Source organism: Aotus nancymaae, unplaced genomic scaffold, assembly GCF_030222135.1.
Source record: "Aotus nancymaae isolate 86718 unplaced genomic scaffold, 86718_ANA_hifiasm-v0.15.2.pri h1tg000036l, whole genome shotgun sequence".
NCBI lineage: Eukaryota > Metazoa > Chordata > Mammalia > Primates > Aotidae > Aotus > Aotus nancymaae.
The window spans coordinates 91,639,142-91,661,190 of record NW_026988450.1 but is presented as its reverse complement, the minus strand read 5'-3'; the positions used below and the strand labels follow the sequence as shown (position 1 = coordinate 91,661,190).

General features: G+C 46.5%; 1 pseudogene; it reads left to right on the top strand.

The window, feature by feature from the left end:
• The window catches only part of LOC135277938 (WASH complex subunit 2A-like), a 56,776-nt pseudogene extending 35,044 nt beyond the window's left edge, over positions 1–21,732 (top strand).
• The last annotated feature ends 317 nt before the right edge of the window (positions 21,733–22,049 follow it).

Genomic DNA, 22,049 nt, shown 5'->3' with positions numbered 1-22,049 from the left:
AACTTCCCACTTCCCAAAAACTTACCTACTAATAATAGCTTACTGTTGACCAGAAGCCACATGGATAACATAAACAGTTGATTAACACATAAATAGTATCTATTTGTATATTTTTGTATTCATGATATATCTAGCTTTTTCTTAATTTTTTTGATATTTCTAGGCTACATGGTTTGTCCGCCAAATTTTTCAAATTGTTGCAAATGTCCACAAAATTTTCAACATATTACTGGAAAAGCATTTGTGTGTAAGTGGACCTGTGCAGCTCAAACTCGTGTCATTCAGGGTCAGCTGTACTTTAGTCTAGAGGATGGATCCATGTTATACCCAATGACCTGCAAGAATGTCTTGGACCAAGTGGGGATGCAAAGGAGAAGGCAGCCATGTCCTGACCATTGTGTTTCTTTCCCATCCTGGATGGAGAGCACAAAGTGGGGAAGAGAAATAAGACAGAAGACACCTCAAACCTTAACCTTCTGCAGTACTGGGCAGTGGTGAGCTCATAGGCTTTGCTATCAGACCCCTGGGTTCATATCCCAGCCCCACCACTTGCAAACCAGGGACCTGGAGCAAGTAACTTAACCTTCCTTAAGCTCATATGGCTTAACAGTGAGTAGGGTCATTGTGGCAGCTGTAACTACTAGTGTAAAGCTCTTGCAGAGTGCCTGCACATAGTAAGTGCATAGTGAATGAGAGCTCTGTCATTATTATCCCCATTGGACACCAGCTCATTATTCTCCTGGCCTGTCCTACTTTACCATACTCCCCTTAAAGGCTCCCTTCATTCATCTTCACATTCCAGGCCTGTTCACCTGCGGTTAAGAGTTTTTCCATCCTAACTCAGACTCAGGCCCTCTGATGCTTTTGTTCCCCTTACCTGAATAAAATCACCTTAATAAATATAACTTTTGGGGAGTGCTTGACAACAGAAGAATTTATGAATACAATTAAACTTAGTACACCAGCAATTTTATGTAGTAAACTACTTCTTCACTCTGTATAATCTCCTTGAAGTTAATGAGAAACATGAGTCATGCCTTCCCTCCATCCCAGGTGTCTTTCTTAGCTGTAAAGAAGTGGAGACAGCCCCCCAGTTTTCTCCTTTGAGCCATTGTTCTGGTTTCTCATTCGTGGAGAGGACAGTGTGAGTTGCTGGCTGCTGCAGGGACTCCCATGCCCATCACAGGCTGTAACCCCCTGAAATGAGCAGAGAGGGACTTGCCCACAGGGCAACTAGATGGGGCCCAGTTTCTTCTTGTACGTCATAACCTCGTTCACGTGTTGTCCTCCTGCTTCTTCCCAGCTACTCTGCCTTCGAGTTCTATGGTAATCTCTTTCCCTTCTATGGGTGCAGTGAGAAAAGGCTTTAGTGTGGGATTTACTAGCATTTTGTAGGTTTTCCCCACCAGAGGTATTATTTATATACCTGACTGGAGACACTCCCTAACAGTTTATTGTAGGAGGATATCCTGTGTTTTCTGTTTATGAATTTGTCTTACCTTTCTGCAATTTGCTTTTCTAGGATAATCTTTTTGGGGGTGCAGCTACTAAGAAGCAGACATTGTCTGTACAAGCTGAGAGACAAAAAAAGCAAAACCCTCCGAGCTCTCCAAGAAAGCATCTGCCCTGTTGTTCAGCAGTGATGCGGAGGTGAGCTGAGGTTTCTCCTAAAGAAGAGGGGATTATTTGATGGGATTTAAGAGTTAAAGCCATCCCAAGTATTTTCTTTTTCTGCCTGTTTTATATCTAATGACGTTCAGTGACCAAAGGTGATGTTTACAAGATTGTCTTTTCTAAAGAAAGACATTTAGTGTAATATATTAATTTAAAGATTAATCTCTTCAAAATGTTTGGGAATAAGTGTGGCTCCCACATGATAGTGTATGCTCATTCAAAGGAGTTAGGCCGGCTAGGGGAGAAATGATTTCTCACCCATCACTAGGTTCATGGACAAGTCCCCTATAACAAATGACAAATTAACCACAGAAAAGTGTACAAGTTTATTTAAGGTAAGTTTTATCTGACACAGGATCCTTCAGAAATGAAGATGCAGAGAAACAGGAGTTCCTGTGTCTATTTTATTCTGTCTGATGAAGAAGTGACAGTTGTGGAGAAGGACGATTAGATGAAAGGGGTGTGACCTGATGGGAATAAGCTAGGGGAGCTCAGCAAGGCCTGCAGGTCAGATCATTCTCTGCATCTTTACAAATAAGAAGGCTCCTTTCCTCTGGGAATAGGGAGGATTGGAATGAAGGTCTTATGACCTACTTTAGAAAGGATTAGAGGATTCATCTATGGTCTGCTTCAGAGGAGAAGGGCCAGGGAAAGGTCAGAGAGACCTTTCTGCTTCTGTTTTCTCAAATGCCAAGGGATCATATTTTGAGGTAGCATGTCGTGTACCCCAATAGCCATATATAATAGTATCTTGTTAAATTACTACTGTATTTCATTAATCTAGAACTATAGCTAGACGTGATAGGAGTAACTTATGCAGGTTAAACTTTTTTTTTTTAAGGAGTCTTAACAATATTTTGTGATCTGGATAGATATTACCAAAGTCAGTTGTGAAGATGGTTTAACTGCTCACTCAATCAAATTTAGTAGCAGGGAATCAGATTTAGCTGTACAGAAAAAGACTTTAATATAAAAATCCTGATCATTAAAAATCTTCCCGTGTTAATAATAATTCCTCTTTATTTTATTATTGTATGCAGATTATGAGGAGGTGAAGTGGACAGATAAGTCATAGATATGTTCATGTTCTTATTGAAAGTAAATTAAAAATTCCAAAGCAGATTGCAAAAAAAAAAGTATTAAAAGCTTATGCAACACACATGTAAACAAGACACGAAGAAAAACTGCTGGTGATCCTTTTTTACCACAAAAGTCTGAATCTGGCCTTTAGAAAGCATTTAAGGAAATCACACCCAGCTATGCTCACGCCTGCAAATCAAGGAATTCCCGGAGAGATCCAAGATGGCCAATGACTAGCAGCTCGGGCACGTACCTCCCAGTGAAAGCGCAAAGAATGAGAGGACGTCACACTTTCAGACGAATATTTGTTGCTCACGGACCAGGAGATTCCCAGTGGAGGAGCCCCACGGGTCGCCAGGGCGACTCTTGTGGCCGGCGTGGCGGTTTTGCTGGTGCCTCACCACGCCAACTCTAGGTGCAGAGTCCGGAGATTCCTGGGCAGAAAAGCACCATCAATCTTAACACCGCTGTTTTGGCCGGCACAGTGGACTGCTCAGATTTCAGCGCTGGAAATCAACAAGTTGGACGTCAGAGACCTAGTTAGAAAGTCGGCAATTACAAAGACGACAGACGGATAAATATATAATGAAGGGAAGAAACCAGCGTAAAAAGGTAGAGAACACTCAAAATCAGAATGCCTCTCCCTCTACAGGGGATTGCAATTCCCCATCAGTAACGGAACAAGGCTTAATAGATTACACGTGTGTTCCAATAACAGAAGCAGGCTTCAAAACGTGGGTGATAAGAAACTTCTGTGAATTAAAAGAACTTGTTCTAACCCAATGCAAAGAAACTAAGAACCTTGAAAAAAGGTTTGACGAAATGTTAACAAGAATGGACAAGATAGAGAAGAATATAAGTGAATTGATGGAGCTGTGGTAAATGGATTACTAGCAGTTTTTCATTGTATCTTGTTTACATGTGTGTTGCGTGAGCTTTTTACACTTTTTTTTTTTTTCAATCTGCTTTAGGATTTTTTAAATTAAAATATCATTCTTCTCTGGAGTTGGAAGTTCTTGAGTTCTTGATATTTTTACATTCCTCTTCCTTCTTATCGCCTCTATAATTAATGTTGATCCCCTGAAATAGACAAGTTGCTTATCCTAAAACAGTGCAGAACCATAGTGGGAAGAGAGATCATGGCAGATGATGGAGGAGGAAATCATGAGAAGTTCTGTGAGGTCAGAGAACCCAGCTGTCTAGATTTGAGTTCAAAAGAAAGTCTTAGCATGAGCTTTCTTCAAGACTGATGGACTAAGTTTAATACTTAGTTTAAATACAGCTTAGTTTAACAAATATAAGTTTTATTTTACTCCCCATGTTTTATAATATAAATCACCATTGAACTTTTAATATATATTTTATGTTTTTTAAGGACCAGCGGAATATTCCTGCTTCACAGGCCCACTCAGCATCTGACAGCAGGTCAAAACGAGAACCCAAGGAAAGCTGTGAAAAAGACCAGTCTCTTTGAGGAAGATGATGAAGATGATCTGTTTGCCATTGCTAAGGACAGGTGAGATAGGGTGAGATAGTCATTGTAAGGAATCCCTCACTCCTTGTCTGTGGTAACAAGAAAAGGAATTCGATGTGCAAGCCAGTTCCTCGGATGGTTGCTAATCATGGATCACATAGTCTTTGTGCCAGTGAGAATGTCTTTGCTTTTCACTCGCACAATCTTTTCTCTCAGTACCCAGAAATGTTTGTCTTCATGGATCTTATCTGATTTCTACCCCCATTATTTTTTTTTAATCTTAAAATATTCTTTTTTGGCCAGGTGTAGTGGCTCACGCCTATAATCCCAGCACTTTGGGAAGCTGAGGCGGGCAGATCACCAGGTCAGGAGATTGAGACCATGCTGGCTAACATGGTGAAATCCTGTCTCTACTAAAAATACAAAAAAATGAGCTAGATGTGGTATCACGTGCCTATAGCCCCAGCTACTTGGGAGGCTGAGGCAGGAGAATCGCTTGAACCAGGGAGGCGGAGGTTGCAGTGAACTGAGATCATGCCACTGCACTCCAGCCTGGAAGATGGAGTGAGACTCCATCTCAAAAAAAAAATGACTGTTTTTTCTTTGTTTGTCATTTGAGTATAGTTTGGTATCTTTTGTTTGTGATTTTTCTCTGGGCTACTCTAAAGAATGTCAGGTTTGGTCAGAGTTATTTAAAAATTTGTCATTTGGATAGAAATCTGCTCAGCATTGAACATATCCTATTAGGACAAAGTTCCCTGCAGAGCTGTGCAATATCCCACCAGGGGTTGATAACTCGTAGCTGGCCTAGGTGCCTCTCCACATTAATGCTAGAACTGAAGCTGGCAGGATATTCAGGGTAAGCATGGGCTGTGGTTGATGTAACATGCTGCCAGATTAGCTTATGGGTTCAGAATAACTTCCCTGAAAATAGTTTTTCTCCTTTTGAGAGCCTTATGTGATTACTTTGAAATTCAACTGAATGTTATTAGTAGAAAGAAGTAACTGATTGGACATACAAATCCTATGATTTGGTGTGGTTAAGCATTATTTGATAGATTCAGAAGTACTTCAGATTTCTGTCTCCAGATACTGGGATCTTGTTAGACATCACCATTTCTACATTAGACTTCTGTAATTTGACACTTGGATGCATTTTTGGCCTCTGATTTAGAATATAGGCTCTGGAAACTTGATATTAAATTCTGATTCTATATTCCTGTCTGAATAACCTTGGGCAAGTTACCTAACTTCCCTGCGCCTCAATTTTCTAGTTTGTTAAACAAAAGTAGAAACAGTACTTCTCTCCTCAGATTTTTGGGACGATGAGATGGAATCTAAATGTGAAATGCTTAGCACAATAACTGGCACATTCTGAGCACTCGGGTGTTACCAGTTAGCATCGTGAGTGCGAGGAAATAGTACATTCCTTTATTTTTGTTGCTCTCTCCTGGGACGTTCTTCTTCCTATCTTGCCTGGCCACCTTCTTTCAAAACTCAGTGTAAGTCTTGTCTCTTAAGAAGCCTTCCATAACTTTAAACAGATGAGAAAGAAAAGAAATAGGGAGCCCAGGGCAGACACGGCCCCACCTTCATGCCCCCATCCCCCAGCTGAGCATTTTCTTTTTTTTTTTTTTTTTTAATTGCATTTTAGGTTTTGGGGTACATGTGAAAAACATGCAAAGTTGTTGCATAGGTGCATTCATGGCAGTGTGATTTGCTGCCTCCCTCCCCCTCACCCATATCTGGCATTTCTCCCCATGCTGTCCCTCCCCAACTCCCCCCCCCGCTGTCCCCCCGTCTCCCCCGCAACAGACCCCCGTGTATAGTGCTCCCCTCCCTGTGTCCATGTGTTCTCCTTGTTCAACACCCTCCTATGAGTGAGAACATGTGGTGTTTGGTTTTGTGTTCTTGTGTCAGTTTGCTGAGAATGATGGTTTCCAGGTTCATCCATGTCCCTACAAAGGACACGAACTCCTCATTTTTAATGGCTGCATAATATTCCATGGTGTATATGTGCCACATTTTTCCTGGCCTGTCTATCATCGATGGGCATTTGGGTTGGTTCCAGGTCTTTGCTATTGTAAACTGTGCTGCAATGAACATTCGTGTGCATGTGTCCTTATAGTAGAATGATTTATAATCCTTTGGATATATGCCCAGTAATGGGATTGCTGGGTCAAACGGAATTTCTATTTCTAGGTCCTTGAGGAATCGCCACACTGTTTTCCACAGTGGTTGAACTAATTTACACTCCCACCAACAGTGTAAAAGTGTTCCTATTTCTCCACATCCTCTCCAGCATCTGTTTTCTCCAGATTTTTTAATGATCGCCATTCTAACTGGCGTGAGATGGTATCTCAATGAAGTTTTGATTTGCATTTCTCTAATGACCAGTGATGATGAGCATTTTTTCATATGTTTGTTGGCCTCTTGTATGTCTTCTTTTGTAAAGTATCTGTTCATATCCTTCGCCCATTTTTGAATGGGCTTGTTTGTTTTTTTCTTGTAAATCTTTTTTAGCTCGTTGTAAATTCTGGATATCAGCCCTTTGTCAGATGGGTAGGCTGCAAAAATTTTTTCCCATTCTGTTGGCTGCTGATTCACTCTATTGACTGTTTCTTTTGCCGTGCAGAAGCTGTGGAGTTTGATTAGGTCCCATTTGTCTATTTTGGCTTTTGTTGCCAATGCTTTTGGTGTTTTGGTTATGAAGTCCTTGCCTACGCCTATGTCCTGAATGGTTTTGCCTAGGTTTCCTTCTAGTGTTTTTATGGTGTTAGGCCTTATGTTTAAGTCTTTAATCCATCTGGAGTCAATTTTAGTGTAAGGTGTCAGGAAGGGGTCGAGTTTCTGCTTTCTGCATATGGTTAGCCAGTTTTCCCAACACCACTTATTGAACAGGGAATCCTTTCCCCATTGCTTGTTTTTATCAGGTTTGTCAAAGATCGGGTGGTTGTAGATATGTTGTGTCGCCTCCAACGCCTCTGTTCTGTTCCATTGGTCTATATCTCTGTTTTGGTACCAGTACCATGCTGTTTTGATTACCGTAGCCTTGTAGTAGAGTTTGAAGTCCGGTAGTGTGATGCCTCCTGCTTTGTTCTTTTTGCTTAGAATTGACTTGGCTATGCGGGCTCTCTTTTGGTTCCATATGAAGTTTAAGGTGGTTTTTTCCAGTTCTGTGAAGAAGGTCATTGGTAGCTTGATGGGGATAACGTTGAATCTGTAAATTACTTTGGGCAGTATGGCCATTTTCACGATATTAATTCTTCCTAACCATGAACATGGAATGTTTCTCCATCTGTTTGTGTCCTCTCTTATTTCGTTGAGCAGTGGTTTGTAGTTCTCCTTGAAGAGGTCCTTTACGTTCCTTGTTAGGTGTATTCCTAGGTATTTTATTCTCTTTGTAGCAATTGTGAATGGCAGTTCATTCTTGATTTGGCTCTCTTTAAGTCTATTATTGGTGTATAGGAATGCTTGTGATTTTTGCACATTGATTTTGTATCCTGAGACTTTGCTGAAGTTGCTTATCAGTTTCAGGAGATTTTGGGCTGAGATGATAGGGTCTTCTAGATATACAATCATGTCGTCTGCAAATAGAGACAATTTGACTTCCTCCTTTCCTAATTGAATACCCTTTATTCCTTTTTCTTGTCTGATTGCTCTGGCTAGAACTTCCAGTACTATATTGAACAGGAGTGGTGAGAGAGGGCATCCTTGTCTAGTGCCCGATTTCAAAGGGAATGCTTCCAGTTTTTGCCCATTCAGTATGATATTGGCTGTTGGTTTGTCATAAATAGCTTTTATTATTTTGAGGTACGTTCCGTCGATACCTAGTTTATTGAGAGTTTTTAGCATAAAGGGCTGTTGAATTTTGTCGAAGGCCTTCTCTGCATCAATTGAGATAATCATGTGGTTTTTGTCTTTGGTTCTGTTTATGTGGTGAATTACATTTATAGACTTGCGTATATTGAACCAGCCTTGCATCCCCGGGATGAATCCTACTTGATCATGGTGGATAAGCTTTTTGATGTGCTGTTGCAATCGGCTTGCCAGTATTTTATTGAAGATTTTTGCATCTATGTTCATCATGGATATTGGCCTGTAGTTTTCTTTTCTTGTTGAGTCTCTGCCGGGTTTTGGTATTAGGATGATGTTGGTCTCATAAAATGATTTGGGAAGGATTCCTTCTTTTTGGATTATTTGAAATAGTTTCAGTAGGAATGGTACCAGTTCCTCTTTGTATGTCTGGTAGAATTCGGCTGTGAACCCATCTGGACCTGGGCTTTTTTTGGGTGGTAGGCTCTTAATTGCTGCCTCGACTTCAGACCTTGTTATTGGTCTATTCAGGGTTTCGACTTCTTCCTGGTTTAGGCTTGGGAGGAGGCAACTGTCCAGGAATTTATCCATTTCTTCCAGGTTTTCTAGTTTATGTGCATAGAGTTGTTTGTAATAATCTCTGATGATGGTTTGAATTTCTCTGGCATCTGTGATGATATCCCCTTTATCATTTTTTACTGCATCTATTTGGTTATTCTCTCTTTTCTTTTTTGTTAGTCTGGCTAGTGGTCTGTCTATTTTGTTGATCTTTTCAAAAAACCAGCTCCTGGATTTATTGATTTTTTGAAGGGTTTTTCGTGTCTCTATCTCCTTCAATTCTGCTTTGATCTTAGTTATTTCTTGTCTTCTGCTAGGTTTTGAGTTTTTTTGATCTTGCTCCTCTAGCTCTTTCAATTTTGACAATAGAGTGTCAATTTTAGATATCTCCTTTCTTCTCATGTGGGCACCTATTGCTATATATTTTCCTCTAGAGACTGCTTTAAATGTGTCCCAGAGATTCTGGTATGTGGTGTCTTCATTCTCGTTGGTTTCGAAGAACATCTTTATTTCTGCCTTCATTTCAGTGTTTATCCAGTCAACATTCAGGAGAAAGTTGTTCAATTTCCATGAGGCTGTGCGGTTCTGGGTTGGCTTCTGAATTCTGAGTTCTAACTTGATTGCACTGTGGTCTGAGAGACTGTTTGTTATGGTTTCTGTTCTTTTGCATTTGCTGAGGAGTGATTTACTTCCAATTATGTGGTCAATTTTAGAGTAGGTGTGATGTGGTGCTGAGAAGAATGTATATTCTGTGGATTTGGGGTAGAGAGTTCTGCAAATGTCTATTAGGTTTGCTTGGTCCAGGTCTGAGTTCAAGTCCTGGATATCCTTGTTAATTTTCTGTCTCGTTGATCTGTCTAATATTGACAATGGGGTGTTGAAGTCTCCCACTATTATTGTGTGGGAATCTAGGTCTCTTTGTAAGTCTTTAAGAACTTGCCTTACGTATCTAGGTGCTCCTGTATTAGGTGCATATATATTTAGGATCGTTAGCTCTTCTTGTTGCATTGATCCTTTTACCATTATGTAATGTCCTTCTTTGTCTCTTTTGATCTTTGTTGCTTTAAAGTCTATTTTATCAGAGATGAGAATTGCAACTCCTGCTTTTTTTTGTTCTCCATTTGCTTGGTAAATCTTCCTCCATCCCTTTATTTTGAGCCTTTGTGTATCCTTGCTTGTGAGGTGGGTTTCCTGGATACAGCACACTGATGGGTTTTGGCTTTTTATCCAATTTGCCAATCTGTGTCTTTTGATTGGGGCATTTAGTCCGTTTACATTTAGGGTTAATATTGTTATGTGTGAATTTGATCCTGTCATTTTGATGCTAGCTGGCTGTTTTTCCCATTGGTTGATGCAGATTCTTCATTGTGTTGATGCTCTTTACCATTTCGTGCATTTTTGGAGTGGCTGGTACTGGTTGTTTTTTTCTATGTGTAGTGCCTCCTTCAGGAGCTCTTGTAAAGCTGGTCTGGTGGTGATGAAATCTCTGAGTGCTTGCTTGTTCTCAAAGGATTTTATTTTTCCTTCACTTATGAAGCTTAGTTTGGCTGGATATGAAATTCTGGGTTGAAAGTTCTTTTCTTTAAGGATGTTGAATATCGACCCCCACTCCCTTCTGGCCTGTAGGGTTTCTGCTGAGAGATCTGCTGTAAGTCTGATGGGCTTCCCTTTGTGGGTAACCCGACCTTTCTCTCTGGCTGCCCTTAGTATTTTCTCCTTCATTTCAACCCTGGTGAATCTGATGATTATGTGCCTTGGGGTTGCTCTTCTAGAGGAATATCTTTGTGGTGTTCTCTGTATTTCCTGGACTTGAATATTGGCCTGCCTTGCTAGGTTGGGGAAGTTTTCCTGGATAATATCCTGAAGAGTATTTTCCAGCTTGGATGCATTCTCTTCGTCACATTCAGGTACACCTATCAAACGTAGATTAGGTCTTTTCACATAGTCCCATATTTCTTGTTGACTCTGTTCATTCCTTTTTACCCTGTTTTCTCTAATCTTGCCTTCTCGTTTTATTTCATTGAGTTGATCTTCGACCTCTGATATCCTTTCTTCTGCTTGGTCAATTCGGCTGTTGAAACTTGTGCATGCTTCGCGAAGTTCTCGTGTTGTGTTTTTCAGCTCCATCAATTTGCTCATATTCCTCTCTAAGTTGTCCATTCTCGTTAACATTTCGTCAAGTCTTTTTTCAAGGTTCTTAGTTTCTTTGCATTGGGTTAGAACATGCTCTTTTAGCTCACGGAAGTTTTTTATTATCCACTTTCTGAAAGCTGATTCTGTCATTTCATCACGCTCATTCTCCATCCAGTCTTGTTCCCTTGCTGGTGAGGAGTTGTGCTCCCTTGTAGGAGGAGAGGTGTTCTGGTTTTGGGTGTTTTCATCCTTTTTGCGCTGGTTTCTTCCCATCTTTGTGGATTTCTCCACCTATCGACTTTGTAGTTGCTGTCTTTCTGATTTTGGTAATTTTAAGTCTGTAGTAGCTGAACTCATAAACCCCCTTTTCTTCCCCCTAGGTGGTCTGTCCCAGGGAATTAGGGCGTTATGATTTTCCGCTGTTGCAATGGTTTTCCCTGCCCACAAGGTGGCAGCCTAGTCACACTCAGCCTGCAGAGGCTTCGTTGAGCTGCTGTGGGCAAATTGTCCTGGGAACTGCAGGGTGTTTCCCGGTGGGTGACGCCCCTCCTCCACAGAGCTGGACCGTCCCGTGTTCAGCCGTGTTTCCGGAGGCATCCTCTTTGCCCAGGAAACTCTTGGGTCGAGTCCCTGCCTCAGCTCCCCTTGCTGGCCCAGAGGGGATCTGGTCTCGCTCACTCTGCACAAGGGGCCGCTGCTCCCTGCCTCGGGTGCAGGCAGAGCAGCCATGCCAGTCCAACCAGCGGCGCTGGCAACCCGTGGAGCTTCGCCACCTGTGAATCTCCTGGTCTGTGGGCAGTAGAAATCCGCTGCCCTGTGAGCCGCTGCATCAGCCAAAGCAGCAGCTCTGAGATTCGTGGCGCGCCCTTGCCCGGGAGTGTCCTGGCTTGAATCCCTGCTTCAGCTCCCCTTGCTGGCTCAGAGGTGATTCAGTCTCTCTCACTCTGTACGTGGATCCGCCGCCCCCCACCTCAGGGCGTAGGCCGAGCGGCGCGCCGCTCCGCTCAAACCAGCGGCGCTGGTGACCCGTGCGGCTCCTCCTCCTGTTAATCCCCTGGTCTGTGGTCAGTAAAAATCTGTCTGGAAATGCGGCATCCACTCACCCTCTGCGCCTTCTTTCGGAGCTGCGATCCCAACTTCCTCCTAATCGGCCATCTTGAAAACCGTCTCCCCCAGTTAGTCTTAATGGTTTGATTTAGTATGTGTGTTATTTTTGAGAACATATGTTGGGATGTCACAAATGGACTTGGCCTGCAGAGATTTGTATTCAACTTTTGACCAGAGGGTTCCATTTTAGTGTGACACTGAGAGTAAAAAACTATCTGTTCCTCCTTTCCTATTTCTCTTCCCACATTCTCTACCAGGAGGAAGACACCGCTATGTGCCCAGTCTTCCCCGGCAGAGCCTGAGCAGCTGTGTTTCTCCTCTATTTTCCCTCTTCTTTCACATCTCATGACCAAGCACTTCCTAGTCTGTCTCCCAAATGATCACAAACATTGTCCTTCACTTTTGTCACTGCCAGTGCCTTTGGCATTACTCTTCCTTTAGGTAAAGTCTCTTAATTGGTCTCGTTGCTTCCTTCAATTCTTCTTTATTATCCAGACCACTCCCCACACATCTGGCAGAGACTCCTCACCCTTGTATGGTTCAATGACTCAAATTCCCAGCATAAAATTAAAACCACCCCAGCATCAAATTCGGGGTCAAATAGAGGTGGGTTTGTGTCTCAGGTTCATACACTGTCTAGCACTCAGAAAACGGGAACTCCTGAAGCCTTTGTTTGTATATCTGCCTACACTCACTGAGAGTTCGTACTGTTTTACACATACAGTGTCTGGCATGTAGAAGGAACTTAATCAATGTTGAACGAAGGGGAGGCATTTTAAAATCCACGTGAAAAAAAGGTTGTTCTGGCCGGAGCAGAACAAAGTGCTAGATCACACCTGTAATCCTAGCACTTTGGGAAGCCAAGGCAGGTGGATCACTTGAGGTCAGGAATTCGAGGTCAGCCTCACCAATATGATGAAACCCCATGTCTACTGAAAATATAAAAATTAGCCAAGTGCAGTGGCGGGCTACTGTAATCCCAGCACTTTGGGAGGCCGAGGTGGGTGGATCACTTGAGGTCAGGAGTTCGAGACCAGCCTAGTCAACATGGTGAAACCCTGTCTTTACTTAAAATAAAAATTTAGCCAAGTGTGGTGGCATGCACCCATAATCCCAGCTACTCGGGAGACTGAGGCATGAGAATCACTTGAACCCGGGAGGCAGAGGTTGCCGTGAGCTGAGATCGTGCTACCGCACACCAGCCTGGGTGACAAAGTGAGACTCCATCTTAAAAAAAAAAAAAGCTGTAACACAAACAGGGCTGAACCATGCCCCTTGCTGCCCACCTTGTGGGCAAAGAGGAGAGAAAAGCAGTGGCCCTTTGGGGAACGCAGACTTGATTGCTCCCAGAGCCAGGCTGTGACTCCCTCTTTGGGGCCCCATGGTTCCTGGCAGCTCCAAGCTTCCAGGCACCACCACATTCCCAGTGCCAGCTGGGGAAGCTGCATGCAGTGCACCAGACTATCTGCAGCCTCGCAGAGAGCCGGTGCCCATGCCAGCATCTGAAGCTGCCGGCCCCATGGCAGCAGCACCACGTTTGATGGCACAGTGTTCGAATCGCTTGTTCACACACCCCTTGCTGCTCTACGCCTGACTCACAGCCTCCCTTGGAGGCATGGGATCCAGGCTGGTAGCGTGAGCTGAGCACAGCGCGCCAGGCCAAGCGGACAGACCCAGCCCAGCAGGCCCAAGCAAAACTTGGGCAAAGGCATCACCAGCCACAGAGGTTTCTGGCCAGAAGAGTGACACCCCAAGGATCCTCCATCACTGGGAACAGAACCCTGAAATGACGGTAACTGAGAGTGGTGCTAAGGCCCCAGCTTTGGTCACATGCTCACCTAAGTGAGAACCTCACCAAAGCAGGGGATTTTAAAACAAAATGATGGCAGGCCATTGTTTTGGACTGAGCTTGTGTTACTAGGCCCAGCAGACCGGACCGAACCAACATGGAGTCATTCATGCTAAATAATCAAACTACAACTTTAAGAGGTTTAAGCTAATTTTTTGTACTTTTAGTAGAGACGGGGTTTCACCAAGTTGGCCAGGTTGGTCCTGATCCCTTGACCTCATGATCCACCAGCCTTGGCCTCCCAAAGTGCCTGGCCTTTTTTTTTTTTTTTTTTTTTTTGAGATGGAGTCTCACTCTGTCACCAGGCTGGAGTGCAGTGACACAATCTCAGCTCACCGCAACCTCTGCCTCCTGGGTTCAAGTGATCTCTTGCCCCAGCCTCCCAAGTAGCTGGGAGCATGCACCAACATGCTTAGCAACATTTTGTATTTTTAGTGGTGGATGGGGTTTCACCATGTTGGCCAGGATGGTCTCAATCTCTTGACCTGGTGATCTGCCTGCCTTGGCCCCCCTCAAAGTGTTGGGATTACAGGCCTGAGCCACCTCGCCCAGCCATCTAGCTAATTTCTTTTTAGTTTTATATAGAGACAAGGTTACACTATGTTGCCCAGGCTGGTCTTGAACTTCTGAGGTCAAGCAATCCTCTCACCTCGGCCTGTCAAAGTGCTGGGATCACAGACGTGAGCCACCACGCACAGCCATGCACTGTTTGAACTTTACAAGTCTGTGAGTAGCTCCCAGTTGAAAGTTGTGTGTATGTAGGTGTACGTGTGTATGTACATTACACACAATTTAATTGTGAGAAAATGCACATGCTGAAACAGCAAACAAGCATGTTCAACTGCACAGATAAATAAATTTTATAAAGTGCCCAATTATATCTATACAACTAAGAAATAAGTTGCTAAAATCTCAATTGTTGAAACAGGAAGTGAAATCTCACAATGCTGGCGCTGCTGTAATTGCTGATAAAGGACTGGTGTTCTGCAGGCCGGGTCCTGTGACCTGACACATAAAGATGAGTGAAAAGGATCCCTGCTGTTCAAGATGCTTAAGATGCGTAGGGAGCAAGCAGCCAACCCATCGCTGCAAGAAAACAGCACAAAATTCCGGCAGGCGTGTGCGACACTGGACCTCAGGAGTGGCTTGACGAGGTGACGTATACATTTCAAGAAGATATAAGAAAGCATTTTTTCCGGTTAAGGTGATGGTTGTTAACAGAATTGAGTACAGGTATTTAACATAAGGGAATTAGGTACTTGCTAATTTGTTGGAAAGACTGGAGAATCAGGAGCCCGGAGACTGTCACTGAAACCATTGATTTCAAGAGTATAGCACCGTAACTGTGACCTGGAGCTAAGAAACGGAATTAGGAAGCCATGGCTGTGCCACCGCCATCACCACTGAGGCTGCATTCCGAAAGCCACGAAGCTGGGGCCTGGGGACTGGAGCGCCCTGTGTCCCTCAACCCTTACCTCTCAATGCACTTGGCTTCCAGGGGAAACAGCATAAGAGCGGTGGCCCCTGCCTCACTTTACCTTCCAGGTCTCACAGGGGTCATCTACTTTGCAGAATGTAATTCCCATCCAGAACCCTAGTTGCAAGGGGGTTTGAGAAATACAGTTTTTAACTTTCCAGCCTCTACAGTACAGGAAGGAATGGATGCTGAGTGCTGATCAAATATATCCAGCCCATGGTGGAAAAGTGTCAGGAGATAATTTTTTTTTTTTTTTGAGATGGAGTCTCACTCTGTCGCCCAGGCTGGAGTGCAGTGGTGCGATCTCGGCTTACTGCAACCTCTGCCTTCCAGGTTCAAGTGATTCTCCTGCCTCAGCCTCTCGAGTAGCTGGGATTACAGGCATCTGCCACCAGCCCTGGCTTTTTTTTTTTTTTTTTTTTTTTTTTTTAGTAGAGACTGGTTTTCATCATGTTGGCCAGCGTGGTCTTGAACTCCTGACCTCAGGCAATCCACCTACCTCGGCTTCCCAAAGTACTGGGATTACAGGCATGAGCCACCACGCTCAGCTGAAGTTTGAAGTAGACTTGGCATAATCGGATTTACATTTGAGAGGAGGCTGTCCACGTGCAGTCTCAGCTGCGTGATTGTGTGGGCCAGCCGTGAGACAGGTGGCACGTTACCTGTCTGCATCAGGCTCCGATCAATTAGCAGACAGAAACTGCAAGGTCATTTGAACAAGCAAAGTTTAATACAAAGTATTATTTACTATAATGGAATTATCTGTATAGCATTAAACAGAATGCGAAAGAATACTCTGGGGCTGAGAGAAAGTTCCCAAGCAAGGAGCAAATGTGAAAGAGTGGCCTCCTCCCCAACACTGAGGCTCAAATCTCGGAAAAGGTGTGGTCACCGCGATGCTGTGCAGTGCAGTGGGATGACGGGAAGGTTCTCCGGTTTTCCCCTAGCCAGACCTGTCCACGGTCAATGGGCAGTCACTCCTCCAGGTACAGAGGGGTTGAAGGTGGCAGGCAGGGAGCCCTGGCCAGGACCGGCAAGCAGGAAACACCTGTCTGGGGCAGGCTGAGGCTGGACGCTGCAAGGTGTGGATGCTCCACACACCAGTGGAGCACCTGCAAGACTCACTGGGATCTACCCAGGGCATTGCAAGTGAAGTTGGATGGGGGTGCTGGCAGCCACGTGGCGGGAACAAGAAGAAAATGGAAGAAAGTGGCTCCTGCGGAGTCCCTCCAGCACCCTCTACTTACAAAGCTTAACATCAAACCAGCTTTAAAGGAGAAACAGCTTAGGGCCCAGCTCCATTTTCACCAAGCAGGCAATGAAATCCGTATTTGAAGCTGAAAGACAGTACGTGGAGAATTGGCCCCTGCTTCGTTTAGTGCTCGCTCTGTGCTCCCTCACAATTAGTCTGATTTCCGATTCTCTAAGTAGCTCTTTCAACACTCCTTAAACACCTTATTCCACCGTCTTTCTTCCCACTTGGAAGATAACCTTGTCTCTCTTTTTTTTTTTTTTTTTTTTTCCTGAGCTGGAGTGCGCTGGTGTGATCTTGGCTCACTGCAACCTCCTCCTCCTGGGCTCAAGCAACCCTCCCACCTCAGCCGCCTGAGCAGCTGAGACAACAGGTGCCAGCTACCACGTCCGGTGAATGTTTGTAGTTTTTATAGATACAAGGTTTAGCCATGTTGGCCAGGCTAGTCTTGAACTCCTGGGCATCTGCCTACCTCAGCCTCCCAAAGTGCTGAGATTACAGACATGAGCCAGCATGCCCAGCCCTTGTCTCTTATTTTACAGGGGAAATACATAATAATTCCTGTTTGATTAAAATTGAACAATGCAGGCTTTGGGAAATCTACGTTATGAGTTAACTGCTTCCTTGAAATTTAAATGCTGAACCTAACCCCGAGTACCTCAGAGTGTGATTGGATTTGAAGATAGAGCCTCCAGAGAGGTATTAAAGTTAAAACAGGGCCTTTGGGTGGCCCTGATCTGATCTGACTAGGGTTCTTTGAAGAGGAGGAAATTCAGATGCACAGAGAGACATGGGATATGCGTGCACATGGAGAGAGGGAGGGCCACTCGGGGACACAGCATGGGGTGTGCACGGAGGGAAGGAGGGAGGGCCACGCAGGACACAGCATGGGGTGTGCACAGAGGGAGGGAGGGAGGGCCACGTGGGGACACAGCATGGGGTGTGTGTGCACAGAGGGAGGGAGGGAGGGCCACGTCGGGACACAGCATGGGGTGTGTGTGCACAGAGGGAGGGAGGGAGGGCCACGCGGGGACACAGCATGGGGTGTGCACAGAGGGAGGGAGGGAGGGCCACGCGGGGACACAGCATGGGGTGTGCACGGAGGGAGGGAGGGCCACGCGGGGACACAGCATGGGGTGTGCACGGAGGGAGGGAGGGAGGACCACGCAGGACACAGCATGGGGTGTGCATAGAGGCAGGGAGGGAGGGCCATGCGGGGACACAGCATGGGGTGTGCACAGAGGGAGGGAGGGAGGGCCACTCGGGGACACAGCATGGGGTGTGCACAGAGGGAGGGAGGGAGGGCCACGCGGGGTCACAGCGTGGGGTGTGTGTGCACGGAGGGAGGGAGGGCCACGCGGGGACACAGCATGGGGTGTGCACAGAGGGAGGGAGGGAGGGCCACGCAGGGTCACAGCGTGCGGTGTGTGTGCACAGAGGGAGGGAGGGAGGGCCTGGTGGGGACACAGCAAGAAGGCGGCCATCGGGAGCCAAGGAGAGGAGCCTCTGGAGAAACCCAGCCCGTGGTATGTGGATCACCTGAGACTTTGGTCTCTTCTGGCTTCCAGAACTGTGAGAGAATAATTAGTTTCTGTTGTTAAGCCACCTACTCTGAAGTGCTGTTGATGGCACCCAGGGCTGGTACTGGAGGATTTCCTAACTGTGGAGGCCATGGAAGCAGCCCCCATGCTGTTAGGGCGGCGGAGTTATCTGTGGAAGGAAAATGTGCTTCCACCAACAGGCATCCTCGGGAGAGGTGAACCCCAGAGAAAGAAGCGATGGGCGAAGTCTGGAAGTGAGAATCATCCCCTCCTCCCACTGAGGCTGGGGAAGAAGGAGTGAGGCAGTTTTAGGGCTTGTGTGAGGCTGGGCGTCTGCTGCAGGTGGCCAGCCTGTGCCCACATTGGGTGGGAGGGGCTGCCAGCAATCGCGGGTTCCTTCCCAGGCCATGTGGGAGCAACCAGGACCGAAGGAGCAGCTCTCAGCCAGCCAGCAGGCAGCAACTGAGCCTCCGCTTGTAGCTGGAGCAGGGACGGCAGCGGCAGCAGCATCAGCACCGAGGGGCCGTGTTTCAGAGGAGCTGGCACACTGGGCTCTGGGGTGACATCCACGGATTTGCATGCCAACTCTCTCGTGAGCTGCAAGAGCCACCAGGGCTGGCTGCAAGAAGAAAGTCACTGTCGACTTATTGCACGGTTTGGGAGTGCTGCCCAGGAAGCAACCTCCTTCCTGCTGACCAGGAGGACGGGCAGGAACTGCCGAATGTCTGGGCTCCAGAGGTGGCTATTTTTTATCCTGGAATGGAGTTTCACTCTTGTCACCCAGGCTGGAGTGCAATGGCATGATCTCGGCTCACTGCAACCTCCACCTCCCAGGATCAAGCAGTTCTCCTGCCTCAGCCTCCCGAGTAGCCGGGATTACAGGCACCTGCCACCATGCCCAGCTGATGTTTGTATTTTTAGTAAAGACAGGGTTTCACCATGTGGGCCAGGGTGATCTCAAAGTGCTGACCTCAGGTGATCTGCCTGCCTCACGCTCCCACAGTGCTGGGATGACAGGCGTGAGCCACCGCGCCCGGCCATGGCTTTTTGCCTCTGAAGTTGGACTGCTTCTCACTCGTCACACCCAGTACTGCCACCATTAGGCCTGCCTGGGATACATGAGCCCTGACTGGCCTCTGTGACCAGGCCCTCAGCGCCCAGGCCCTCAGCAACCTGCAGGCCATCAGCACAGAAGCCGGAATGATCTGATCCTCTGAAACACATGCCCGATCATGTCACTCCTCTGCTTGACCTCCTGGTGGCTTCTGCGGCCTTAGCCCATCCAGCCCACCGTGCCCTCCTGGACACTCTCCCCATCCCCACTGCACTCAACTCCGGTCACACGGGCCTTGTTCTTCACACACGGGGCTGTGCTGAGCTCAGCATTTGTGAACGTGCTGTTCCGCCTGGAATGCGCTTCTCTTAGGCGACTTCTTGGGCTTAGCCTTTTACCTCCTGCAGATCTGCTGCTTAAAATGGAACTCCACCCAGAGTTGCCAGATTTAGCAGATGAAGTACAGCATGCCCAGTTTCATCTGAATTTCAGGTTTTTAAAAAGGCTGTGTTTAAATGTAAGTCTGCGCTATGCAGTATTTTCTCTGGTGACTCTAACTTCACCAGACATCTCTTTCCCTCTTCCTGCTTGACTTGTCACCACTTGGGGCAGAAACAGCTAATTTCCTTCAGTGTGCAGTGTCCCCTCAGCCCAGCTCTGTCGTCCTTGGGGCCAGGGCCAGGATTCAGTTCCAGCCAATGGGACATGAGCAGAGCGTTGTATGCGTCCTCTGGGTCAGGCTCCTGAAGACTGGACTGCTCACTCCCCACGCCTTCGACCGTCACCCACTGGCCGAGACTGGCAGCAGCCGCAGCGTCCCAGGACAGCGAGTGGACGCAGTGTGGAGGGGTCCCCTGCACCTGCCCTGGGTCACTCGTGTGGGACTTGGGAGAGAAAGACCGTGCCACTGTATCCAAGCAGCTGTGCTAGGAGTCTCCGTTATGCCAGATAATCTTGTATCCCAACCGGTGCCCATTCCATCTAATGACCTACCATCTTTCTACCATCTACCTAGCTACCAGCTAAAAGCCGAGGCAAGGCCTTTAAGAGGTGGTTGGATCACGAGGGTTCTGCTCTCATTTGTGGATGAACAGATCAATGGTTATCAGGGAGGGGACCTGATGGCTTTGTAAGAAGAGGAAGGGACCTGAGCTCTCCTGTGACTATGCTCGGCCCTTCATCGTGTGATGCCTGTGCCATCTCCAGACTCTGCAGAGCCCCCACTAGCAAGAAGACTGTCACCAGATGCAGCCCCTTGACCTGAGATTTCTCTGCCTCCATAGCTGTAAGAAATAAAATCCTTTCTTTTATCCCGGCCAGGTATGTTGTCGCACACCTGTAGTCCCAGCTACTTGGGAGGCCGAGGCAGGAAGATCACTTGAGCCCAGAGGTGTGAGGTTACAGTGGGCTTTGGTTGCATATTACCCTCTAGCCTGGGCAGCAGAGTGGGATTCTGTCAAACAAACAAACAGATAAATAATCCAGTCACAGGTATTCTGTTGTAGGCAACAGAAAACGGACTAAGACATAAAATTGGTACTGAGAGTGGGCTGCTGCTAATAAACAGTAACCAAACATGTGGAAGTGGCTTTGAAACTGAGTAATGGTCAGAGGCTGGAAGAATGTGGAGGAGCGGGCTAGAAAGGCCTACATTCTGGTGAGGGCTAGAAGGCGACTAGGGAAAGGCTGGACCTCCTCAGGGAGCCATTAAATGGTCATAGCCAGAACGCAGGTAGAAAGATGAACTACAAAGGCCATTCTGATGAAGTTTCAGATGGAACAGAGGAACAAGACGTTGGAAAATAAAGGTCATCCTCAACAGAAACTGACAATACACTTTGCTGAATTGAGTCCATGCGCACGGGCTTTGTGGGAGTGGTGAACTTGAGAGTGGTGAACTAGGATGTCTACAAGAAAAAAATAGAAGGAGCTAGAATAAGAAATATAAGAAAAACAAAGAAAAAAATAGAAGGAGCTGCTGGTAGCCATGCGAGGTGGCTCACACCTGTAATCCCAGAACTTAGGGAGGCTAAGACGGTTGGATCACCTGAGGTTGGGAGCTCCAGACCAGGCTGACCAACATGGTGAAACCTTGTCGCTACTAAAAATACAAAATTAGCCGGGTGTGGCGGCACATGCCTGTAATCCCAGCTACTCGGGAGGCTGAGGCAGCAGAACCACTTGAACCCTGGGAGGCGGAGGTTGCAGTGAGCTGAGAGCATACCACTGCACTCCAGCCTGGGCCACAAGAGTGAAACTCCATCTAAAATTTAAAAAAGATGGAGCTGCTGGTTATTTTTGGCCCCTTATGCTGAGCTTTGCTAGCAAAGAAATAGTTTAAAGACAGAATTTATAATTTTAAAGGAAGCAAAGTGGAAAGATTTGGAAAACAGCCTGGTCATGAAGAATAAAAGTGTGTTCAGGAGAGGAAACCGAGGCTACAGCCCGGTGCAGTTTGCCGAAGAGACTAGCTGGGACAGAGGGAGCAGGTGCAGTTCTCCCAAGGCAATGAAAGTCCCGGCAGGCATTTCCGATTATCGAAGCTGCCTCTTCCAATCAGAGGCTCAGAGGCCTAGGAAGGCAGAATGCTTTCAGGGGACAGACCCCAGGAACCCTCCTCCCCGGGCTCGCCCAGGGCCACCTTCGGACTCTGCTCCCTGCACTACGGCACAGTGCCCGTGGTCAACCCGCCAACGTTCAGGCAGCCCCAGGTGTGAACGATGCCTCGCTCCAGAAGGCTCACGCCCTAAACCTTGGTGGCATCCCCGTGAGGCTAATTCTCCGGCTTAGGGAAAGCCAGAGCTGTGAAGGTGTGGCAGACTCCATCCAGATTTCAAAGGATACAGTTTAAAGCTAGGGGCCCAGGCAGAGACTTGTAGCAGGGGTGGAGCCACTACAGAGAACCCCCACTAAAGCAATGCTGAGTGGAAATGAGGAGCTGGAGCTGCTACAGTCCCCACCAGGATAATGCTCGTGAGCCACAGGAGTGGGACCGCCCCTGGGACCCAAGGACTGTGGAGCCACAGGCAGATGC